Source organism: Octopus sinensis, linkage group LG10 (genome assembly GCF_006345805.1).
Source record: "Octopus sinensis linkage group LG10, ASM634580v1, whole genome shotgun sequence".
NCBI lineage: Eukaryota > Metazoa > Mollusca > Cephalopoda > Octopoda > Octopodidae > Octopus > Octopus sinensis.
The window spans coordinates 33,984,012-34,008,785 of NC_043006.1; the positions used below are offsets into that span (position 1 = coordinate 33,984,012).

The following is a 24,774-nucleotide window of genomic DNA, read 5'->3' on the forward strand; positions in this document are numbered from 1 at the left end:
AAGTGTGTCATATTTCTTTATAAAAAGAACAAAAGTATTAGATAAATGAAAGTAAATCGATGGGACCCCTAATGTACAGTAGTGTCAAGACCGCATTTAACAACGACAAAGTGATGGCTACTAAAATCGGCCCAGTTATTGAATTATGATGTATCTATGTACACATTATATTGATGTAGGCGTAATAATTAAACAGGTTTTTGTTGTAACTGATGAGAAGCTTGTAACCGTCTTATACAGAGAGTTTTGTATAAAATAAACAATTTGAAAGACCACATTCGGAATAGTCTTGTACCTCAGCCATTGGTACAATAGCTTATACATAACAAGTCTGCTTGTCTGCCCTCCCTCTCTCATACACACACACATATATATAAATGTGTGTGTATGTAAGGGTTGAACAATTACATCATTTTTCAACATAGTCTCTTTGCTTTTTGATACACTTCTTCTAGCGGTCCACAGGTTTGTTTATTTCATCTGAGGAGAAGGTTTTCGACTTGTACAGCCATTTATGGACCACTTCCTGCGCTTCTTAGTCCTCAGCAAATCGACCACCTCGTAAAGGATGTTTGAGCGGTCCAAAGATGTGACAGGGCCAGATCAGGATCTGTTTGCAGACTGTTCTAGCAACTGGAAACCCAATTTCTTAATGGTTTCAACGGTGCAAACGACCGTATGTGAGCGTGCATTGCTGTGCAACAATCACACTTGCTTTGACAATAGACTCCGGCGTATGGTGCAAATTTCTGGTTCCAGTTAACAACGACAAAATTTTGTTTAGAACATCTTCAACCTACCGTCTCTAATATTATAAATAGTTTCTTCTTAATAGTAGCTTAATATCTTTATAAAGAGAGATTATCATCCTGCTTCCAGTGTTGCTGCCAGGATTTGAAAATATATATATACAGCGTATTTAGAGAGAATAGTTACAGGAAATGAGACTTGGGTCCATCACTTTGAGCCAAATTTTAAAAACGATATTAAAATACGAAATAAGAATATAACGTATTGTCAATTCAAAAGTTTTGTAACTCGCTTAAAATCTAGGTATATAAAAATAAATCCATTTAGAAGTATAACATCCAGGGGTTCACATCCGACGGCCGTTTCTGAGGGAACAACTGTGCAAAATTAACTTAAGTTCACTCAATACCACCGTCTCCTTCGTTAAGGATCATTCAATTTGTACGATTACATTTATTTTGGGTAATGGGCGATCCGTTTCTGACAATCTTTATAAAGATATTAAGCTACTATTAAGAAAAAACTATTTATAATATTAGAGATAGAACAAAATTTTGTATTTCATAGTTATTGGACACATTTGAATGTCGGGCACATTTGAATTCTTTTATTAACATTAGAACCAGATTTTCTACTTCTTTAGCTACACATCTCCACAATTTTAAAATGCAGAACATACAGTATGAATTATCCTGGTCAATAGTAACAGAAACCTCCCCTTATAATTCATACACACGTAAATGTAATTTTTGTATTAGGGAATCCCTGACTATTCTGCATACGTATAACTCCCTAATGTTGAATAGGTTTTCGGACGCCATTGTTTCTGGTAGACGTAGGTACTATTCGATCCTTAAACATCTAGTTAACTCCACACAATAAAATAATAATTCCAATAGATATGAAATACAAAATTTGGGTTGGACCATCTTCAACTTACCATCTCTAAGGGTGAACGATGAATAAGTATATTCATCGATACTCAAAAACTGAACTTTCACCAACGTCATAGTGTATAGTGAGTTATTATATTTTTGCCTTGTGTATATTTTCTCCGTTGTGAACTACTGTGTGTCTAGCTGTCTTTCTGTATTGTTGTACAACTATTGAAGTCGGCCTTCGTGCGAGGGCTTCGTGTTGGTGTTCCCCCCTCCGTGGGGGAAAAACTATCATTATCTTGGTTGTGCCAAGGGCTTGTTAAAGCCAGTTATCGGAGATGGAATCCCCCATCTCTTATTCACCTGTGACTAGTGATGCAGGATCACCGGCGGTGTCGCCAAAGAAAAAAGAGGCGGGGTCGCCAAAGAAAAAAGATATTCCAGAACCAGCGAAAAAATTTTCGGAAGTAGCTGGCAAGAAAATTTAAAAAATTAATGTGGAAAACCTAAAGAAACATGCAGACTGTGTGTCAAAAGAGGGCACGGAAGTAACCGTGGCTTCAAACGCCCAAAAACAGGAGGAAATTACAAATAGAAGAATAATTTATAAGACCTTCAATACAACAAGCAGATCAATACAAAAAATAGAGGAGAAAAAAATCGAAAATTGCTTAAAGCCGATAATGGATAAAATCACATATATCAATCGAGGGAAGAAATACGGCACAGTGGAGGTGAGATTCACAACAGAGGAGGTAGCTAAGAAGCTATCCATGGAACCAATAAAAGCGGAGGATATTGTTCTCCTACCCCTGTATAAAGGCAAAAGAACATCAAAGATCACAATGAATGATATTCCGCCAGAAGCGGATGCCGAAGTTCTGGTGGCAGCAGTTATGGTAGGCCTGGAGGAAAAAATAAACTTCCTCCAGGCCACTGTAGAGGAGGAAGAATTCTGGAAAGGGCAACGGATAATAATAGCCATCCAGGCAGAAATACAAACCCTGGAGGAGATTCCAGAGACTCTAAAGATAAGCGAAGAAGATAGAGTCAGAGTCTTCGTAGAGGGCAGAAAGCCGAGGTGCTTCGGCTGCGGTAAGAAAGGGCATGTAAGGGCAGAATGCCAACCCCAACCCAAACCGCAGGAAGCAGCTCAGCCAAGCGGAAAAGCAGAAGAGGTGTCATCAGAAACAGCGCTGGTCGGCCCAGGAGGGACGGCTGAAGGTGTGGAGGTGACAGAGGCAGCGGAACCAACGGCGGAGGAAAAAAAGAGCGAGGAAACGAAAAAGGAGGAGGGGTGGTCAAAAATCACTAGAAAAAAAAGAAAAACTGAAACCACCCCTCCCAAAGTAAACCAAAAGAAAAAAAGAGAGTCGTTGAACTCATTTATGGCCGTTAAGGCCACGAACAATAGACTCGGTAATGTGTTGGCAGCGATGGCCAAAGTAGAAAAAATAGGGAGGAAAAATGACTATGTATTGTACAGAATAGGCCGGAAGGATTACGGACGGATAAAGTCCGAATTTTTTCATGACGTAGGCCCGCTCAGAATGGATATAACATCTCCATATATATTCGAGGGCCTGCGTCAGACTCCCCCACGAGGCCCAGAAAAAGAGACAAACAAAGAAGAAAAGGAAAAAACCGAACCACTGATATAAGGTAAGTAATGGATTACATTTATGTTGGTTGTTTGAATGTGCGCGGCCTGGGAGCAGGCTGGAAGCAAGGTCGCTTCCTGCATGATATCAGGTCGCGTAATTTAGATGTTATTGTTGCTACAGAAACCTGGTTAGAGGGGCCAAGAGGTCTACTCCCGCTGTTTGACGGCTACGAGAGTTTTTTCTCTCCTGGCAGTCCTACAGGCGGGAGAGGGGTGTTGGTCCTATTAAAAAGAAACCGGGTTTCTGAGAAAAAGTTAATTTTTGCAGATCCAGAAGGTAGGCTGGTCGTCATGGATTTGACGTTCAGTAATGGTAAAGTTATCAGACTGGTTGCAATTTACGCACCCAACAGTAAAAAAGGGCAAAGTGATTATTTTCGTGATCTAGAAAAATTTCTTGGTACTTCGCATTCATTAGTGGTGCTAGGAGACTTTAACACAATTTGCAAAGCGGATGTAGATTGTGTTGGCTCGTGTCCAGATAGGAGAGGTAACAGTGGCTTCATGGAAATGCTAAGCCGCTTTGAGCTAGCAGATCCGTATAGGCGGGAATTTCCGAACGCTCCATTGTGGACATGGTAAAACAGCGACGGATCTTCCAGGTCATATATAGATAGAATTCTAATTAGAAAAGTAGACAGTAAAATAGCTAAGTGTCCACAGTTTTACCCGATCAGCTACAGTGATCATAAAATGGTCACTTGTAAGCTTGACATAGATAAGGTTAGAAATAGAGGAGTACAAAGACCGGATTAGGAACATAATTCAGAGGGCACTATCCGGTACCATCATTAATAACAAATGGTGGTACGCCCTCAAACGAGCCATCAAGTTTGAGTCTATTAGATATAGCATAGGAGTAGTGGCTAGAGAGGCTAGAGGGGATAATACTCTAGTTAAGGAATTAGAGGAAGCCATGAAAACTGGCTCTGCGGCTCAGGTGGCGTCCAAGAGACTGGTGTTAAACCAGCACCTCGAGGCCAAACACATGGGCTGCATTGTCAGGGCTAGAATCCGCCATATGGGATGTGAAGGAATCAACGCCGTGAGATGGGCCCGAGTGGTGGAAGCTCAGCATGGTAACGGTGCCACGATTCGATCTTTGACGAACCAACAAGGTGAGTTGATAAACGAACCCGAGGAGATGTGTGAGGCCTTCCAGGAGCACTTCTCTCAGCTTTTCGGTGAGTGCGGCGGACTGGATAGGAGGAGGGCCTTTACGGACCTACTCGACGGGCTGCCGCGCTTATCGGGGCGAGATGCGGAGGGCTGTGAAGGGCCAATCACGCCTGAGGAGGTGTTTGAGGCAATGGCGGACTGCGGCGCAGGCAAGGCGCCGGGTTTGGATGGTCTACCCTATGAGTTATATAAGAGTATGCCAGACTTGTTCGGGCACCTACTGGCGGAGGTCTATGCGACTGGCAGCAGAACGGGCTTATACCCAGATCTGTGCGCCGGGGAGTAGTGACTCTCGTCAGAAAGGACCCGAGCAAGGGGGAGTGCATTGATAATTTCAGGCCCATCACTCTGCTAAACACAGAGTTGAAGATTTTGGCCAAAGTGTTATCGAAAAGATTGGCGCGTGTCGCGGATGGTCTGATCGGAGAGGCACAGACATGTGCCGTTCCGGGCAGATCCATTCAGGATAATCTCCATCTAATGCGGTACACTATAGAGGGGTTTAATAGTGATTCTGGCAAGGGTGGGGTACTGGTCCATTTAGACCAATCTAAAGCCTTTGATAGGGTCGACCATCGTTACCTGGTATCTGCCCTGGCACAGTTCGGGCTGAGCCTTGGCTTCCTCAGGTGGATTATCCAAATTTATGATAACATCGACTCGGTAGTTCGGGTGAACGGCTTCTTGTCCAAGCCGTTCAAAATCAAACGCTCGGTTCGTCAAGGGTGTCCGCTCTCCCCGCTTTTGTACGTGATGGCTCTAGAGCCATTACTGCGAAAACTGAGCGGCATCCCGAGACAGCCGGGTAATGGAAAATCAGTGTCAGCGTACGCGGATGACATCACCATCATCGTAACCGAAATGGACCACCTATTTAAAGTAAGCAAGGCCATAGAGGTTTACGAGACGGTGACAGGAGCAAAAGTTAATCGCGAAAAGTCAGTCGGCTTGCAACTCGGCACCTGGAGAGGCAAGTCGATGCCTCCTGACAGCGTCGTGGGACGTTGGACGGAGGGTCCGATTAAATTGCTAGGGGTCTGGTTCGGTCCAGACCTCCAAATAGAGAAGAATTGGGGCGAGGTAACGAGCAAGGTGGCTGCAGTAGCCAAGACCTGGTCTTGGCGGTGGCTATCCTTGAAAGGGAGGGCGGAGGTGGCCAATGTGTTTATCGCATCGGTTATCACCTACCGCCTTTCCGTCGTTCCTTGCCCCGATTCGTGGTTGACCAAGTTGGAAAGACAGCTCTTCTACTTCTTGTGGAAGGGTAGGAAACCACTTGTGAAACGCTCTACTTGCTGTCAACAACCGTTAAAGGGTGGGCTAGGGATGCCTTGGCTGATGATGCGCAGACAAGCGCTGAGGTTAAGACATCTGTGGCTCTACCTTGATGGTGAACGGGTGTGGTCTCCGTTAGCAAAACTGATGTTTCCCAAGTTCACTAGTTTCGGTGGACGGGAAACCTGGCTGAATCGTAGATCGAAACTCGGTACTTGGTACACGGAGTGTCGCAAGGCTCTCCTGCCATTCCGTCGCTCGGGCAACGCCTGCGGTGGGGGTTCCACCACATTCTTCTATAGAGGGTTGGTAGAGGCGGAATGTGAAGATACCTTGGGGGAAACCCTAGGTCTCGACGATAATCAGCTGGCCAGTCTGTTCCGACGTACGTTCAAGCCGAGGACACTGGACAACTTCCAGAAGTCTCTGGCATGGCAATGCTACAGAGGAGCTCTACCTGTTCGGGATAAACTCGCAAGGCACGGTGGCCGAGACAGTCCGATATGTCCAAGATGCGGGCGGGATAGGGAAACCGTCCCGCACGCTATTGTTCATTGTCCGGACGTGTCTGAGGTGTGGGTTTATGCCGAACAGCTGTTGTCAGGTACACGAAGAGTACAGCTGTCGACTGAGTCGATTACAAAAATTGACCCACCGGATTTCCTCGTGAATGAAGGTAAGTTTCGTTTTCTCGTTGTAGTAGCAATTGCGAAAGAGGTGATATGGAAGACGAGAGTGAAAGGTTTACAGTCAGGCAAGTTCATCTCTGGCCCTGGTTTGATGAATTATTTCATCTTCCACCTGAAAAGGAAGATAGGGCTGGAGAGAATATGCCTGACTAGGAGAGTGTATGAAGAACGATGGAAAGATGTGGCACGGAAGTTGCGAGTGAAAGATACAACATAAATGTAATACCAAGCGCAACCAAAAGTATCAGTGGGGAGGCGGGGCTCGTGGGGTCCGAGCTAAACCCGCACCCACTCCACCTGTAATGTCTTCCGGTCTATTCCATCATTCGATTTTGTGTATATTCTTGTAATTTCATGTTATTTTTAAATCCGATTTTTTGTAAAAACCATCCGTATGTCTGACCCCACATCAGATTGTATTGTCCCCTCTATGTTCGCCCCTTGTGGGTAGTAATAAAATCAACTTACCATCTCTAATATTATAAATAGCTTCTTCTTAAGAGTAGCTCCTTATCCTTATCAGAAACCCGCCATAACTCAAAAGAACTGTAATCGTACAAATTGATTCAGCCATTTTTATATACCTACATTTTAAGCGAGATACAAAACTTTTGGATTGACAATACGTTATATTTTTATTTCGTATTTTAATATCGTTTTTAAAAGTAAGTGTGATTTTATATTTTCGTACAGTTTCGATATATTTTAAAAAATATATTTATATCTATATATTTTTAATGTATTTTAAATATGTTTTGAGCATATTTTCATATATTTTTTCAGTCTTAGCATATAATCTAGTGCATATGATTTTAAAACAATATATGTTGATAACTTATCCTTTGTCTCACTTAAGTTATCTGTATATTTGCCTATCTATTTGCCTGCCTGTCTGTTTGTCTGCCTGCCTGTCTGCCTATCTGTTTGTCTGTCTGTCTGTTTGTTTATCTGTCTGTCTATCTGTTTGTCTGTCTATTTGCCTGTCTGTCTGTGTGTCTGTCTGTTTGCCTGCCTGTGTGTCTGTCTGTCTCTTTATTTGTCTATACGGTGGACTCTCCTGTCGTGAACGAGAGATAAGGGGTTCTACAATGTTTTCTTGAACAACCTGCACACACGAGTTGTTTATAGGGATCAGATGTTTGTCCCTCACACCAACAAATCGATGTTGCCTGAACAGGTACATTGTGTTCCATATGTCAGATGTCAAAATGAACGCAGAATAACAGGAGACGAGGTCTTTAGTTCACAAGGCGCTGCCCAATCCGGAAATCAAAACTTCACTCACGCAATCGTGAGTACAACACTCTAATACAGTCATGGACAACCAGCCTCTAGTGTGACCTTCTGGATGGCACGCCAATCAAAAATTACTTTGAATTTCTTTTTGCAGTGCGGCCCGTCTGATAATGAGCGATGTCTCATGCAGCTCGCTTCTTGGAAACGGTGACTCATGCCTACCCTAACCACTAGGTCACACACACCCTATTCTCTAACAAAAAAAATAGTGCTTACAATGGCTTCGAAGTATCGGCAAGCTTAACCTTGTTCAGACTCTGCATTGAAGACCAAGGAGGCCGAAACTTCAGAGTCACTGTCAACACTATTCGTGTAAATGCGATAAGAATCTACTCTACGAAAGTGCTGCTTAATCCTTTAGTTTAATGTAAAATTGGTTTTAGATATAACTTGACATACAATAAAGACAAACACACACACACACACACACACACACACACACACACACACACACACACACATATATATATATTGGCCTGCTCGCCTAGCCAACGGGATGATGTCATTCGAAGGCTAAAATAATGCAAAGCGTATTGTAACCAGCAATGTGAAACGACTTCTGATTGTCTGGTCGGTAATGTCATATCGTGAGATATCTGCAATTTATATGTATGTAATATATATATAGTTAACATACCATTATATATATATATATATATATATATATATATATATATATATATATATATATATATATATATATATATATTGTTAAAATACCTTAATAAAAAACGCTAAAACCAGTCTGTGTTTTAACTTTATTCAACTGATATGCTATTTTTATACGCAGTTGAGCATAGAAAAATGCCCCTGGGGGCCGGCCGCCCTCCAGCCTGCAAACATCTTCCACTCAGTGCAGCTGTGATAAGGTAATGAGCGCCTCCACACTGATTGCGCCAGCGCGAAGCAGGGCCTCTACATCAGTAATGCGATCCTGCCATCTGATATGCAAGATGGTGCGCTGTGACGAAGTTGGACTCGCGTCAAGGCCTTGATGTGCCAACGGAATGCATAAGTGATGTTTAGTGTGACTGACGTATAAGAGTACATTTGGTATTCAATACGCCAGTCGTGACGTTTAGCTGTCATCTCGTCTTGTTCAGGAAATTTAACAGGTTTTAAGGTAGTGTGAATATATATATATATATATATATATATATATATATATATATATATATATATATATATATATATATATATATATATATATATATCAGTGTGTGTGTGTGTGCATATCTGTCTGCACGAACACACATTTCGATGATAATTATGTTCAGTTTTGATCTAGCAGACCACTTACGTTCAACAATATGTCGACCGTGGCCATCCCGCCTTTTATTTAGACACTGTGTGAATGTGAAATGTTTTTTTTTTCTTTGTTTTAAACGGTGATATGTCATTTGTAAAAGATTTGGCTGATATTTCTAGCTGGTGTAATGACCACTTAAGAAGCTCCTTTGTTGGTTCAATGCCTATGAGTATAGATGTGTATGTTCGTATGTTTTTTTTTGTATATATGTACGTGCGTATGTATATGTGTATTAATACATGTGTGTGCGCGTACTCATGTATATGCATGTGTGTATTTTTATATGAATGTGTGTGTGTGTTTGCGCGTCTGTATGTATATGCATGTGTGCATTATTATATGTATGCGCGTGTGTATGTGTCAGCGTGTTTATATGTATGTGTTCTATGTCTGTACGTATTTATGTATGTGTGTATATGTATGCATGGCTGTTCTATGACGTATTATCGTAAATGTTTCATGTCGTTCGTCTTTCCGACGTACTTTTGAACGAACCTTTTGCAAAATTTGCCATTTTCCAATATGCACTATAAAATCAATGAAGCTGTATCACTTTTGATATCCCTCTCATATATTTTCTTCTTTCTGCTCCCCATGTCTCATCAAATATCGTATTCTATCTCTGATCTAGCGCATGTTTTCTCTTCGATGCATTTTTCAATCATTTTTTGCTAGAGGCCTACATTATTATGGAAAAATACTTTTGATGTAAAATACTTGCCTCTTTAACTGAACTTCGAACTCTGATCCAACCGACCTTTTCACCCAGCGATATCATGTGAATTAAGCGTAGTGTTATTATTGTTTTATAACAGAAGTGTTGCACGAGTTTAGCATGACGACGTCATGTGACACGAACTGGTGGCCATGGGAAGAAAAGTGGAAGACATAACAATGGCGCTATCGACCAGCTGTGGAGAACTAATGCTGTCTGATTCCGATTTGATTAAATCCTTGTTACGATGTCTTTCAGCCAGTTCTAGAACAAAGTAACTCAAAGGCTCTGTTGATAAAAGAGAAATAAACGATCTTTTATTTCTTCGCCAAAGTAAGAATTGAGAATATTGTATCTGTGATGGTGTACCCTAAAGCGTTGGAAGAAATGAACTTCGCAGACATAAAGGAAACTATAATATCATACTATAAAATCAATGAAGCTGTTTATTGCTGAAAGGACATGAAAGTAGATGCCATCGGAACCAATACATCGATATGGATAAACTACTGATAGAAACCGTTTTTGGGAAGCTGATAACTTAGGGGCAGCAGGGAAATCTGCTGAAGATGACCTTATACAAATGCAACAAATTGATGGACTTCACAATTCTGCATATCGTTCTAGAATATTAGAACACTTGCAGTTTCAGGAAATGCTATTACCGAGTTGTTGGTAATAGCAATTTGAAACGATTAATGATTTTATTTTGGTTCCAACTAATTATAGTAATGGTTTCAAAATTTGGCATAAGGTTAGCAGTTTTAGGGGACAGGATAAGTCGGTTTCATTGACCGCTTAACTGGCACTTATTTTTTCGATACCGAAAGGATAAAAAAAGAAATAAGTCGATCTCGGCGGAATTCGAACTCAGAACCTAAAGACAGATGAAATGCTGCTGAGCATTTCCCCCGGCGTGCTAACGGTTCTGCCAGATCTCCGCCGATGTGGGGATGGAGTTTAGACTGGAAAAATGCGCGAAAGCAACATTAAAAAAAGGCAGAAGGACAAACAGAAGTTCCATAATGATAGTGTGTTGATAGAATTGTCAGTGCACCAGCGAAGTAACTTGAGTGTGTGCCACCCGATGCGGCACTTGACTTTGTCTCTGCCTCCCTCCGAGCCCAGAAGTCTATACATGCTTATGCAGCAGAACGATGGGGAGGACGGCCCCCTCGCCCTCCCCTAACTATGCTACTGAGTGCCACATGTTAAGACTTTGAGAAAAAAGCTTACATGTAAGTCTTGCCCACAATATTAGAATGTGTCCCGTTTTTTTGCGGAAGATATGCTATATCTGTCAGGAGAAGAAGCAGTTTAAGCATGTCTGGTTATCTCGAAAAGAATTTGAGAAATGCTCCCAGTTGATGCTGATGCAGATAGTGACCAAGGGTTGAGCAATGTCTTCAGATCTAGGGACAGTGACGCCAACTCACCAACCTCCGTTAAATTAAACAATATTGAAAAACAGATGCAAGTAGATACGGTCAGCGACGTCACCATTATCTCAAAAATGTTTGGAGGAAACATGGCTCACGATCTGGAATCTTGCATTGGCAGACTCAAGCAATTAAATGGCTCAGTTATCCAATTGCTTCGAAATTTTCAAACCATTTGGACGACGGAAATTACGAACGATGTATCGTATTTGACGGCATAAAAGACGCCCGAACATATTTGATTCCTCACCATTTTAGCAGCGCATATTCAGGAAGACAGGCTTTTAGCGTATTAAAGTTTATAGGAGGCCCTATTTCGTATAGTATAGGACCCAGGTGATATTTTTCAGAATTTTTTTTTTATTTGGAAAGAAAGTGTATTTTGTATGTCATCAAATACGATAATTTCCGTAACTGCCGTTGAATGATCATATTGGAAAGAATGGTGCCGACATGTAATAGCCTTTCACTTATTCATCACACACAATCTAAAGGGTGCTTAAAAGGTTTTAAAGCCGAAATAAAATTAAAAACTAACGCTGAACACTTACCGATCGTCGAGACAAATTTCTGTACATATTTATCTTCTTGTAGCAAAATTGAAGTAAATACCAATCAATGGCTTAATGAAAAGAGCTGAATCAGAAAGAAGTAGGCTTCACCATTGGGCGCAAGCAATTTACATATTTGCATAGATTACAACGTAGGAGTAAATTCTGACTGTTACCCTGACGGCATAATTCATGCTGGCAGATAAGAAGCTTGCCAATGATTTCAATTTCTGATGAAATTCAGAAAGTAACAACTGTGAGTACTCCCTTTATGTTATTACGTTCGACATGTGTGTCATGCAGGATATATATTTCTTTATTGCCCACAAGGGGCTAAACATAGAGGGGACAGACAAAGGGATTAAGTCGATTACATCGTCCCCAGTGGGAAACTGGTACTTTATTTATCGACCCCGAAAGGATGAAAGGCAAAGTCGACCTCGGCGGAATTTGAACTCAGAACGTAACGACAGACGAAATACCGCTAAGCATTTCACCCGGCGCGCTAACGTGTCTGCCAGCTCACCGCCTTGCAGGATATAAGCGACAAGCGCCATATTTGAATGTTCTATGGAAAATATATTTGGCGATGTCAACGGGATTGTAGTGATCCTATAACGGTGCGCGCGCGCGCACCGTCCATTTTCTATTTCGCGCGTGTGGTGTTGGTGCCTTCACCAAGAGAGAGGAAGGGCCCTCTCGCGCATGCGCGAAGCACCGGAAGAAGAACCCTATTGCCTACGTAGCAGTTAGCGAGGCAAGGGGGTCGTAGAACGTTTGACCACTAGCAGCAGTCAGCGGGAACTTGGGACAGCTGCGACCGAAGGAGACGGACGTGTATTCTCGCTGTCCAGCTTTGATAGCAGTCGGCCGAAAAGCTTTTAACCAAATTGTTGCCGACCACATTCATCTTCTCTGTTCCGGACGCCATATTTAACCCGTTCTGTTTTTAGCGGCTGAACATTGTAAATATTACAATTCGATTAACTTTCAGCCTTGCGCGCCCAGAACCAAGGACATCAGATAACCACTTATTGTTACTGTTACCAAGAAAGAGAATAAAGTAGTATATATATCTTTTACGTCTGCGTCTTGTTGTTTCTGACTGGTAGAATTCTGGATTTTAAAGCAACGACTAGTGATTGCTTTCTTGTACCCCGAAAGTACAAGAGAAGATATATTCGCTCACACTAAGTTCGTTACAGTGGTGACCTCCCGACGTGATTCTGGTCTAAAACCAGAGATCACTTATCAACAAAGAAATCCAGTTTTTCTGCGAAGTCGGAACACGATTTAACTCTACGCATTCATCTTTCGACGATTTGTTTCCGTCCACTCGGACCGTTATAGAAGGAGCCCTTTTCTTATTCTACAGCCATGATGACGAACGCCATCATATCAACGATGCCTTTTCTCCACCTTCGTCATCGCCATCGTCGTCTTTCTACTTCACGTCGTCGCCATCATCACTAAGAACGATGTTGTCTCAAGTCCACTACAGTCGCCTTCCTCCACCACCGTCGCCTTTCAACACCGTCGACCAAGATGTACATAGCAACTCGCGGAACTTTAGCGTGCACGCTGTATGTGCATATTGCACACCAAGGAAAAACAGCACCGTCTATCTACGAGATTCTTCTGTTCCAGTTAACATGTCACAGCATCGAAGCTACAACCGCTACACATTGTGTTCAACCGGCATCTGCATTTTTGTGATTTCAACATTTCTGTTACAGAACGAACTGCTATTGTGCATCAGGCTATTACAGACTGGTAAATTAACTCTTGTCTGGAATAGCCTTGAGAGACAATTTTTTTCTATGCACTGTATTTATTTTTTTTGCTCGCATTCACCTTGTATGTATTTTTGTCGCACACACGTACACACACATGCTTTTCTCGCTTGTTTGTTCCATGCTAAATTTGCCTTTTTTGGACACCCCTCATTTCTATAGACCCTAGGGGTCACGTATACATAGAGAGGGTTGTTTGTCCATTATAACGCGCCAGCATGTCATACTTTTGTTCCTGTACGAACGAGGCATATAATCGCTCAACCACAGCCATATTCATTTGCTGTTTTTCGGTCTGGCAAGCTCTATTGCATTTCATGCGCCTTTTGCTTCGCACGTGTACTTGCCTTGTTTTTGCAACACGTTTGCGTTTGGCTTAGTTCTTTTCCCGACTCATAGGACGTCGGATGTTCACATGCGCTGCGCCATGTTTAGGCGTAATTATTTTTCCCTGTTAGACCACTGTTGGTCACGTAATTAACAGAAAATTATCTGTGTCGCGCATCACACCAGCATGTTTGCACTTTTGCCTTTTGTGTTACTAGCGAGCTTCTGTCAATTCCATTTCCTCTCCTGCAGCAATTGATTTAACTGCTATTTTGCAGGAACAACTACCTTTAGAGGAGTTGGATTTAATTTCGCCTAGGTTCATTGACTGTGAGTTTTGCTTTCCCTCCGCTCCCTACAGCGGAAGGCTCTATACTTTGTGACGTATAACCTTTCATGCATGCACTCTTGATTTTTGCTCATTGAGTATTTTTTCTCTTTTTCCTTTAGTAAATTTCTTGTGTATGTTATAAATTTTGCCATTTATTATATTGTGTGCTATTTGGTTATCTGGTGTCCACCTTGAGTTTAAAGTCACTACAAAGGATTTTGTGTCGTGCTACGCACTGGAGGGGAGCCTTGTAGTGATCCTATAACGGTGCGTGCGCGCGCACCGTCCATTTTCTATTTCGCGCGTGTGGTGTTGGTGCCTTCACCAAGAGAGAGGAAGGGCCCTCTCGCGCATGCGCGAAGCACCGGAAGAAGAACCCTATTGCCTACGTAGCAGTTAGCGAGGCAAGGGGGTCGTAGAACGTTTGACCACTAGCAGCAGTCAGCGGGGACTTGGGACAGTTGCGACCGAAGGAGACGGACGTGTATTCTCGCTGTCCAGCTTTGATAGCAGTCGGCCGAAAAGCTTTTAACCAAATTGTTGCCGACCACATTCATTTCCCTGTTCCGGACGCCATATTTAACCCGTTCTGGTTTTAGCGGCTGAACATTGTAAATATTACAATCGATTAACTTTCAGCCTTGCGCGCCCAGAACCAAGGACATCAGATAACCACTTATTGTTACTGTTACCAAGAAAGAGAATAAAGTAGTATATATATCTTTTACGTCTGCGTCTTGTTGTTTCTGACTGGTAGAGAACTGGATTATTAAAGCAACGGCTAGTGATTGCTTTCTTGTACCCCGAAAGTACAAGAGAAGATATTCACTCACATTGAAGTTCTTTACAGGATAATAATTTATTAGGACGACATTTTCACTAGTGGCCGCACTACTGCTAAACTGGAGCAGAAAATAAAGGCAGTTACTCAGCACCTATAGCATTGCTGATACCGAAAAGAAGTGTCTTTCGTGCAGATAAGCTGATCTTCCGAGGCTATGAAATCTGCAGACAAGGTATCCGGCTAGACAATACGTTAGTGAAGACCTGCAACTTAAACAACCCAACATCCACGTAGAATAGTTAGCACGCCGTGCAAAATGCTTAGCGGCATTTCGTCCGTCTTTACGTTCTTGAGTTCAAAATGCCGCCGAGGTCGACTTTGCGTTTCATCCTTTTGGAGTCGTTAAAATAAGTATCAGTCAAGTACTGGTGTCGATGTAATCGACCTAATCTCCTCCATCCAAAATTTCAGGCCTTGTGCCTACAGTAGAAAGGATATTAAAGAAAGATTTGGCTAAACCATCCGTTGTACAGATATTTGAGAGAAGAGGTCGCAGTTGCTACAGCTGCCATCTACCATATACTATCTCGCGAACTGTGTAGGGCGGAGTGTTTCCAACCCTGTACTTACCACGATTTCTATCCGAAGCTGCAACTATTTTGATGTTGACAGACGAGATTTGGCGATTGTCTGGACTATGCAAAGAACTCGACACTTTTTATTAAGGGGAACTGACCATATGCCATGAGAGTTCATATTTAATCCCAGAAGGGAGTTGCCTAAAAATAATATCTGATAGCATGTCATTGTGAGCAATCCATGACCACATCTAAAGAAGGGATACCCGACTGATTGGCATAATGTCATTCACAGGCATACTTCAGCCTGTGGCCCACAAGCATGTTGTGTCTCCACTTTCTGCCTTCCCCACGGCTTCTATAATAGTTTCTGCTATCTGGAACTAGCTGAGCCCATGTTCCCTCCACTTGAGCACGCCTATCTCACTCTTTTCTCCCCCTTCCATTATACTTGTTGTAGCCAGCGTACTAGATTCAGCCCTTCTTTCTCTAGAATGTCATCCCACTGGAATTCTCTCATCGCTCATGTCTTTCCCCGTATATGTTCAAGAAGAACATTAATGGCGTTAGTCTCATCAGTCAAAGAACGCCTGCAAACACCATGGCTACTCTCCTTCCCTTTATTTTATACTGTTTTCAATCATTAGACTGCGGCCAAACTGGAGCACTGCCTTTAAAGATTAGACTAACAAGTAAACACAAGTACTTTCGTTTTTTTTCCTTAAGTCTGGTACTTATTTTATCTGTCTTTTTTTTTTGCCGAACCGCTAAATTACGGGGATGTAAACAAACCATTACCGATTCTCAAACATACGCACACACACACACGACGAGATTCCGCACAGTTTCTGTGTACGAAATTCACTGACGAGGCATTGGTCGGCCTGGAGTTATTGCAGACAACACTTGACCAAAGTGCCGTGCAGTAGATAGCTTAACCCGAAACCATGTAGTTGTGAAGCGAGTTTCTTAACTATGCAGCTATACAGGGGACGTAAGCAAACCAACACCGGTTGTCAAGCAGTGGTTGGGTACAAACATAACACACACTCACAGAAAGGGAGAGAGAGAGAGAGAAATGTGGCATTTTTTTCCCCGTTTGGCTGCCAATTTTCAATCTCTTCAATTTCTGTTCGAATTGATTTCGGTTATTTTTTATAGTTGACAACTCGTACTTTCACGCACAAAATGACATTTTCAAAAATCCTGTTTTCTGACTAGGTGAAAATTATCATCAAATTTTAAACCTCTATAACTTTTTCTAAAAAAATTCCTGAAAAATGTTAAATATCTCAGGAGATTCAACTGAATTACATTAATGTACCGAATTTTAAAATCTTCAATAAACTTTGAATTTATTTACATTATTTTACATTTGACGGATATTTGTCCTCATCTTGTTTGTTGTTAACACAACATTTCCGCTGATAACCCGCCCACCTTCATCAGGTGTCTTGGGGAAATTTCGAACCTGGGTTCTCATTACTAAGGTATTTTTCGATGTTATTATTATTGAATTTTCGAAAATTGGTAACCAAACTGAAAAGATCCAAAATGTGAGTATTTGTGAGTAACGTATGAAGTGGATACGTAAGCAGGGCAAGTTTCACAATTTCTCCGTAGATTAAAAAAATCGATAAACATCCGTTATCGATTTTCAGTCAATATTGGGTTCTCATGAGAGGTGTTTACATCACTTGACCAATCTCAAAGAATCAAGCAACCAAACTATTCAGATACACGACGAATCCAGTAGCTTCAAGGAACTGGAGTGATTACACGCAGGCGCGGTCCCAGGAATTTTTCGAAGGAGAAGTCAGAAGGGAATACAATTGCAGGAGAAAAGGGCGCTTTTTTTTTTTTTCTTGAAGTGGGTACGTGCCCATCATCACTCCACTTGGGTTCGCTCCTGATACAGCGGAGCTTCTTTCAATTTCTGTCTATCAAATCCCCTTACAAGGCTTCGTGCGGCCCAGGGCTATAGTAGGAGATACTTCACCCGGGTGTCACGCAGTACGACTGACGCAGACATGCGTGGGACGTAAACAAACTAACACTTGTTGAAACCATATCGGAAGGCGAACTTCATGCCAAACAACCACGCCTGCACCCGTGGCACATATTTGTGCCAACGTATTTGTAGTAATTATGTTTGTCTATGTGGTATACATGTGTATGTGTGTGTGTATGTGAGTAAATATTTGCATGGATGCACAACTAAACAGCTGAATAATATTTTAGATAATCAATCACTTTAGATGATGTTTTCACTAAACACCGCTACCATCACCACTACAACCAACACCACCATCACCATCACAATACCAACAAGCCTGGTCATTCGATCTGCTAGAAAGAACAGCCAAATCTCCTTCAGATCATATCCCCCGCTATTTCATGTAAAAAAAAATTAGACAAAATGAAAGGAAAAGAAAACAAAGAAAGAAGATATTAGATGATGTAGTCTTAGATAGACTATACCTGAATAAAAGACTCATTGGTTATGTTTAAACTATTTTTGATCCTTGGTTTGTTGGATCAGAGCTAAGCAAGACTGAATCACACACACACACACACACGCGCGCTCTAACACACACACACGCGCGCGCTCTAACACACACACACGCGCGCTCTAACACACACACGCGCGCGCTCTAACACACACACACACGCACGCTCTACCACACACACGCTCTACCACACACACGCTCTAACACACACACGCACACGCTCTACCACACACACACACACACACACACACGCTCTAACACTCGCACACTATCACACTCACACGTACACACGCACACGGCCTTCGTATTTCCCAAACGCCCTTCACAAGACGTTTTGTGAGAGAATCATTTTTTGCATGGGCGATATCGACGCAGAATTGTGGGCGTTGTGCCGGTGGAATCGATAACCAAACGAAATTCGCTGAAGTAACCAGCCTTGGAATCACCACCAACAAACGTCACCGCCATCAGGAAACTACCAAGAACACCTGTTCGCAACAACACCCGAAAATCATCAATCATGTTTGTTACGACTACACCGAGCTAATGATGGAGTCTCTACGCGTGGCCTTGCCGCATGTTAGAAATAGCAGCCAAATCGCTTTAAATCATATCCTACCTTTGTCTAAAGACGATAAGGTTGATGTAGGACTTAAACGATAACGACCTACACCTGAACACACGCCGGATAAGGTGACCTTGTTTCCTTGTTCATAGGAAAAAAGACAGGATAGCCACGGCTGGAATACATATGATCGTTGATCTGTTTGACCAGGGTCGACCTGGGGTTAAATAATAACAATGATCACTACTGCATCGTTGACTTCAGCAAACAGCATTGTTAACATCATTATTACAACCACCACCACCACCACCGCAACAACAACATTAACTAACATCACTGCCAACGTTGCTGGCTCTGATTGAGCAGACTTATGATCAAAAACGTTCCATCCACGACAGTCCCGCAGGATTACGTTATAGAACGTGTTCCGTCTTTTTCAAAATGGTAAGGTGTGATTTGAAGGAATTTGGCTGCTATTTCTTGCAAGTCGAAATTTCCTTCTTCGGCTCGTAAAAATGAAAACTACCTCCACCACCACCACCACCTACTACTATTACTACTAATACTACTACCACTGCTACTGTTACTACTAGTGTCGCTGCTGCTACTACTACGACCTTAACAGCAACAACGAGAGCACCACCAATAAGCATCACCACTACATCAACAAAAATACCATTGATCCCTCAACTACCTCTACTACAAAAATAAAATTCATAGCCACCATCAAATCTCAACCATCCATCGTATGATCATCGCCACCCCCACCACCATCTCGTTGAGATCATCATTAAATGTTACGGTCAGATCAACAACACGAGCAAATCACCCCCACCCCCCTCCACCACTAACACCATCGCCACCAAATTGTAAACACGATCAGTCCAACGCCAACACCATCATCATCATCAGGTAACCATTACCGTCTTACAACCTTAAGCGCTGCCACTACCAAAAGCGCCGCTGCCGCCACTACCAATAACAAATCAGACGATCACCACCGACACCATGATCAGGTCACCACCACCCCACCCCCACCTCCATCACCAGCCATCGACACAACCGCCGCCACCACGTCCACCGCCAACACCATCATCATCATTACCGTCTTACAACCTTAAGCGCTGCCACCACCAAAAGCGCCGCTGCCGCCACTACCAATAACAAATCAGACGATCACCACCGACACCATGATCAGGTCACCACCACCACCCCCACCTCCATCACCAGCCATCGACACAACCGCCGCCATCACGTCCGTCCGCCGGCGCCGCCGCCGTCCTCACTGCAATCACAAGTTGAATATTTTCTCGGTTCTATTTTTAGCTGTGATTTTGGGCGAAGTCATTCTACTTATAGGTCTGTCTTTCTATATATAGAACAGAGCGTAAAAAGCTGATTTGGGGAAGGTGAGTGTCATGATAATGGTGGTGGTGTTCACAGTGGTGGTGATGGTGACGTTGGCAGTGAAATAATTAAGATTATGGTGGTGGTGGTGGTGAGGGAGGTAGTTGTGGACATGATGATAGTGATGGTAGTAGTAGTTGTGGTGGTTATTGTGAAATTGTTACGGTGGTGGTGGTTGCAGTTATGACAGTGATAATTGTAGTGTTGGTCATAGTACGGTGACGGTGGATTGGAGTGGAGCGTGTAGCAGCGATGGTATTTGAGATTGTCGTAGTGGTGGCGGGGGTGGTTGGAGCGGTGTTCGAATTCAAGCTGCAGCACCTGACTAGCATTTTGTTTTTTTTTTTGTGTGTGTGTGTGTGTTAAGAAGAGAGAGAGACTAGACTTACTTAAGCTTAGCTAAACAGATCGATATATGGTGTGTGTGTGTGTGTGTGTGTGTATGATTATGTTTGACGTGCATTCAGTGGCGGGGGTAGATTCGGGGTGGGGGTGGTTAAAAAGAAAACGCGGCTGGTCGGCTGGTTAGATGGCTGGCGAAAGTAGCTCGCTGGCTGGTTTTCCGGCTGGTCGTTCAGCTGACTTGGTCGACTTCAAAGAGAACTGATTACAGGTGGCGATGTTGATACCTTCGTTATCATCGTCGTCATCGTCACCTCCAACTTATCCTACATTACACTGACCTTGACAATATCGATCTATTCGTTTATTTGTTTCTTTATTTACACGAAATACTTGGCCGCGAAATTATAGAGTTGTTGTTGTTGTGGTGGTGGTGGTGGTAGTAGGGGGAACCTGGGAATACAAATTATGTGACATCCATCCATGCCCATCTATAGAGAGAAATAATTAGTTCAAGGAAGGGTCGTAATGGAATTGGGTTGGAATAAAAAAAATTGGGTCATTCTCTCTGCTATACATAAAAATGTGTTTCAGTCGTTGAACTGCGGCCATGCTGGAGCACTGCATTGAATTTATTCCACCAGCTTTTTTATGTCAAACTCCTAAGTTAAGGGGATGTAAACAAACCAACACCAGTTGTCCAGCAACGGTGAGGAACAAAAACAGACGTGTATGTGTGTGTGTGTGAAAGATGGTCTTTCAGTTTCCGTCTACCAAATCCTCTCAGAAGGATTTGGTTGGCCTAAGGCTATAGTAGAAGACACTTGCACAAGGTGCCACACAGTGGGACTGAACTCAGAACCATGTGGTTGGAAGCAAACTTCTCACCACCCAGTCACTCCTGCTCCTATATATATATATATATATATATATATATATATATATATATATAAAGTTAATCCAAACATGAAAACACAAAGAGAAAACACAGCAACGGGAGGACATGGAACAAATATAGTATTATTGGACGCTCAGGAAGGAAGGGAAGAAGGAGGGTTTAACGTTTCAAGCGGAGCTCTTCGTCGGAAACATAGGAGAAGGGAAGACAGAGGAAAAAAAAATCACCAACGGTACACATGCGGTCACATTTATACATATATATATATATATATATATACACACACACATACATACACACATATATATATATATATATATCTTCATTTTATCACAGGTACTGATGTGACAGTGATAAATATATTCCTCTATTCCACCCTCTTCTTGTGGTCAGAAGCATCCATTTAAATTAATAATATCAGGCTTGGTTGTGTGGTAAGAAGTTCGCTTTCTGCCCATATGGCTTTGGGTTCAGTCTCACTATGTGGCACCTTTGGCAAGTATCTTCTATACCTCTAGGCAGGGCTGACTCAAGGTGCCAGCAACTCAGACAGCCACCTGGGATACCATGTGCTAGGAGGTGCAAAGGAGGGCATGACAAAGACAAGGAAATTTCCATGACTGTCACCTTGTACATGCCGAAGTTAAGCTTGCCCAGGGCACCAGCAACCCTAGGGCCAGCCCTGCCCCCAGGCTGACCAAAGCATTAGAAATGGATTTGGTAAAAAGAAACTGAAAGAAACCTGTCGTGTGTGTAGTCCTATTTCTTTACCTTAACATTGTGTGATTATTATACATGAGTGCTACTATTATGCAGGTGGTGGCCTTCATTATCAATCTTTCCTGAAAACCTGTCTGGTTAAGGGGGAAATATTACCTTACTTGAAAACAGGTTAGGGTTGGTGACAGGAAGGGTATCCAGCTGCAGAAAATCCACATCAATAAATTCCATCTGACCCATTCCAACATGGAAAAGTAGACATTAAGCACAGGCGTGGCTGTATGGTAAGCAGCTTCCTTCCCAATCACATGGTTATGGGTTCAGTCCCACTGTGTGACACCTTGGGCAAGTGTCTTCAACTATAGCCTCAGCCAGCCAAAGCCTTGTGAGTGGATTTTGTAGACAGAAACTGAAAGAAGTCTGTTGTGTGTGTGTGTTAGTGTATGTATGTATGTATGTATGTATGTATTTATATATATTATTATGGTTATTTCTACAGATATTCCATAGAGGTTATAGCCAGCGCTGAATTTTGCTACAACATTTCAAGATGTCAGAAGTAAACAATCATTATAAAAAGTATATATATAGTTGGAATTTACAAAAGAGAAACAAAACAAAAGATAAAGATGGGTGTGTAAACGACAAAAAGGTGTATTAGTTTAATGCTTGGGAAGTGAGAAAGTCTTTTATGTTTTGAGCATACGCTCTTCAACAGAAAGGAACACAGAAATAAGCATAGAGAGAAAATAAAAATAAAATAATGGCTGTGTGGTGAGTAGGTACAGGAGTGGCTGTGTAGTAAGTAGCTTGCTAACCAACTACATGGTTCCAGGTTCAGTCCTACTGCATAGCACCTTGGGCGAGTGTCTTCTACTATAGCCTCGGGTTGACCAAAGCCTTGTGAGTGGATTTGGTAGATGGAAACTGAAAGAAGCCTGTCATATATATGTGTGTGTGTTTGTCCCCCCACCATTGCTTGACAACCGATGCTGGTGTGTTTATGTCCCCATAACTTAGTGGTTCGGCAAAAGAGACCGATAGAATAAGTACTAGGTTTACAAAGAATAAGTTCTGGGGTTGATCTGTTTGACTAAAGGCAGTGCTCCAGCACCGCTGCAGTCAAATGACTGAAACAAATAAAAGAATATATATATATATATGATAAAATAACATAAAGTAAAAATAACAACAGAATATTATTTGAAATATGTTCAGCTGCTATTTCTAGCTGGCTGAGCTACCATGTAGAGGCTCTCATGTCTTGTGATACTGTTAGTTATGGTGGAAGAAATGAGCTGTGAATTATGCATTTTCAAATAGCTTCTGTCTTTGAGTTAATCCACAGCAATACTTTGAGGAAATGCTTGTCAAAATATTGATTTCTTGTGTGTGTGTGAGGAAACTTTAAACTTGCATTAAGCAAGCTGGTTCTGCTTTGTATATCTTGGAAGTGAAACTGGATCTTGTGGGACATAAGTGCCATCATAGTCGAACGATTTAGTTGGTAGTTTCTAATGTTTTGGCATTGGAACACAATTTTGGAAAATCAATAATCTTCTGTGATCCTTTCTTTTAATAAGTGAATTAGATACAGCCACAGGCATGGCTGTGTGGTTAAGAAGCTTGCTGTGTGACTACAGGATTTCAGGTTTGATCTAACTGCATGGACCTTGGGTAAATATCTTTCACTATAGCCCTGTGTTGGCCAAACCTTGTGAGTGGATTTAGCAGACAAAAACCTAAAGGACCCCAGTGCATGCATGCATGCATGTGTGTATGTCTGTGTGTGTGTGTGTGCATATGTGTGTGTGTGTGTGTACATGCCTGCATGTGTCTGTGTGTGCGTGTGCTTGTGTGCATGCACATGTCTGTGTGTGCACATGTCTGTGTGTGCACATGTCTGTGTGTGCACATGCCTGTGTGTGCATGTGACTGTTTGTGTGTGCATGCATGTGCGTGTGTGTACATACATGGTGCATGTGCGTATGTTTGCATGCATTGTCTGTGCATGTGCATATACCTGTCTGTGTGTGCTTGTGCCTGTGTGCGTGCATGCATGTGCCTGTGTTTGTGTGCATATATATGTGCGTGTGCGCCTGTGTTTGTATATATATATATATATGTGTGTGTGTGTATATGTGTGCGTGTATATATGTGTTTCCGTATACTCTCATTTAGACATCACGTTATGGTCGTAACCAAGCATTATCATCATACGAGGGAAGTTGGTCATGGGTAACCCTTACTGTAGTTGTAAACAGATGAAAGTTAGCAACAGGAAGGGCATCCAGCCATAGAAAATCTGCCTCAACCAAATTCTTTCTGGACCATGCCAGCATGGAAAAGAGGATGTTAAATGAGGATGAGACATTTAACATGAGACAGTTTTTGTCAGGGAAATATTATTCGATTTTTTTGTTTTGTTTTAAATGTGGTGTTGTGGCTTTTATGCCTATACTTTATTGCAGAACGTTTTCAAGAATGCTTTATATAAGCACAGGTGTGGCTGCTGTGGTAAGAAGCTTGCTTGCCAACCACATGATTTGGTGTTCAGTCCCACTGCATGGCACCTTGAGCAAGTGTCTTCTACTATGGCCGAGGACCAACCAAAGCCCTGTGAATGGATTTGGTAGAGAGAAACTGAAAGAAATCCATCTGTGTGTGTATATATACACCTCTACTCTTTTATTTGTTTCACTTAGTTGACTGCAGCCATGCTGTACACCGCTTTTAGTCAACCCCAGAACTTATTCATTGTAAGCCTAGTACTTA

At 42.3% G+C, this 24,774-nt stretch overlaps 1 protein-coding gene and 1 long non-coding RNA gene across 3 annotated transcripts in view; one reads left to right on the plus strand and one right to left on the minus strand.

The window, feature by feature from the left end:
- LOC115216595 (5'-AMP-activated protein kinase subunit gamma-1) overlaps positions 1 to 24,774 on the minus strand; it is a 764,404-nt gene that overhangs the window by 536,287 nt on the left and 203,343 nt on the right. The window lies entirely within an intron of this gene.
- LOC118765086 overlaps positions 18,432 to 24,774 on the plus strand; it is a 28,666-nt gene continuing 22,323 nt past the window's right edge. The window contains exon 1 of the long non-coding RNA XR_005000936.1: positions 18,432 to 19,076. This is a non-coding gene — a long non-coding RNA (uncharacterized LOC118765086). The remainder of the gene's footprint in view (positions 19,077 to 24,774) is intronic.